The sequence below is a fragment of the Penaeus monodon genome, chromosome 9 (genome assembly GCF_015228065.2).
Source record: "Penaeus monodon isolate SGIC_2016 chromosome 9, NSTDA_Pmon_1, whole genome shotgun sequence".
In the NCBI taxonomy this organism is placed as follows: domain Eukaryota; kingdom Metazoa; phylum Arthropoda; class Malacostraca; order Decapoda; family Penaeidae; genus Penaeus; species Penaeus monodon.
Genome location: NC_051394.1, coordinates 18,022,286 through 18,024,785, shown reverse-complemented (window position 1 = coordinate 18,024,785; position 2,500 = coordinate 18,022,286).

Sequence of the window (2,500 nt, the reverse complement as noted above, 5' to 3'; positions counted from 1 at the left end):
CCCCGTTAAGTCAAGCCGTCGGTGGGCGGTATGCCTGTATTTTTCAGTGGCCAGCACCCAACATTACGGTGACAATAGGAAGGTCGTCATCAAAGGCATTGCAGTGGTGTTATTCGTTATTCAGCGGAGTTTTTCTTCCTTGGATTGCTCACCCACCTGCTTGTTCATACACGTTCAGGCTGCATTGCCACTCCCTTATTGATGTTTGTCAAAATAGTCGTTACTGTACATAGTTGGCTGTACACAATAGGATGTCACAAGATGCAGGCAACAACTATCCGTAATCGCAAGTTTAGGTGGGATTATTTCTCTCCTACTGGTATTGTATGGATGTATCACCACGTTAAGCACAGTGCCTATAATGGACCAGACCAGTCCACGGCTGCTCAAACATGAGCATACGGTTATTGATGATGATATATATATATGTATATATATATATATATATATATATTATATATATATATTATAAATACAAAATATATATATATATATATATATATATTATATATATATAATATATATATATATACATATATATATATATGCGTACATATATACATATTTGTGTGTGTGTGGGGTGTGTTACATACATTATACAGTATAACACACACACACACACACACACACACAACACCACACAACACACACACACACACACGACCCACACAACATAACACACACACACATCACACACACACACACACACAAAATATATATATTATATATATATATATATATATATATAATTATATATTTATATATGTGTGTTTGTGTGTTTTGTGTGTGTACAAAACCCCTCCCTAAAGGTATAAAAGTGTGTTTTGTGTGTGTGTGGTGTGTGTGTGTGTGTATATTATATATATATATATATATTATATAAAATATATATATATATATATATATATATATATATATATATTATATGTATATGTATGTATATACACATATATGTATATATGTGTATGTATATATATAGACAGAAAGAGAAAGAAAGAGAGAGAGAGTGAAACAGCCAACCAGACAGATAAGAACAATTTCTACACTGGAAAATATGAAAACTATCTCGCGACTGTCTCAGATTTACGCAACAAAGCCTATCAGAATTTTGATTTTGTCGCTTTCAACAGTGGCCTTCATATTAAGATATGTTTTTCGTTCACTTGCCATTTCTGCATCTATATATTTAATTCTTCCTGTAAACGTGCATGAGAATTCTTTATTGATATATAGTATCTGATCTTTAATTTGTCTCAGGTTTTATACTTACCTCTTTAATTCTTTATATTGAGATTATTATTTCTGAAGCCCATGTTTCAAAAGAAATGTACAACTGTTTGGGCACCCGAGAAATATATGTACTCAGAGCAGAGCGTCTGCAAGGAATCTCACTAAGGAGAACATTGGGTTTGAGCCCCCTTTCCGAATTCCTTAGTTTCCTCTTTTTTTGTTTCGTTTCTAGGTCGTCCAAATGCTCACCCAAACGCGCACACACGCATTTCGCAATCTCTTAAGTTCCATCGTATTTCGACGGCTGAACCAATATCTCTCGCAGGAAAAATCTCTATCCCTCCTTCGAAAATCCTCTAAGTGATGCCCACTACTGCGACTGTTCATTGGTATGTTACATCTATAAGGCAGCTCTTTCGGTTATTGACGAGTTCTCCTTAGACTAAGCCTGTATTAGCATCATCTTTTCTTACCACGGGAAAGACATTTCAAGTTCTTCTAAGCCTCAACTTCCTTGTCGTGGCCAGCTGGCTTACACCAGGCCTTAGAGAAGATAGCAATAGTTACTCGCTAGCCAGCCTTTGCTTAAATCGCGTCAGTGAGTGGCATTCCTATATTGCTGTTTTGAAGAACGACATAGGGACCAGCGCCTCAGTGGCTTGCAATTATATAGAAATCGTTGATGTTGTAATCAAGGTCCATGAGTTGCAATGCTATTCAACTCAGGATTTTTTCAGGTTTCTCGTTTCCCGGTATCTTGCACTTTAATACTGAGCCTCGTGCAATCTTCACGAAACCATCGATGAATTCAAAGAGACCAACGAACGTCCTACTCTGGCTGTGAGGAGAGAAATGGGGTCCCATTTTTCGGTCCGCCGAGCGACACGAGATCACAAATCCCATTGCAATTTCCAATTTCATTTCCATTGTTCTCTGTAAAAAACATCTTAAATATGGAGAACATCTAAACAAAAAAGACAGATAGATGATACGGAGACAGGCACTGGAGGGAAAAGTGCCAAGATCTCTCTCGATCTGAAAACCTCTCTCTCTCCTCTTTTTTGATGATGTATGGACAGTAGATGCATAGATTGATCGATGCAGATATATGCATGTGAGACTGCTTACTCTGTGAATATATTGATTTATGAAATAATATAAGTAATATTACTTAGGTTTTTTGCACTGTGATTATCAAGCATCTTCTAAAACCAATATTTTCCATATATTCAAAATGTGAAAAAAATAGAAATAACAATAATGATGATGA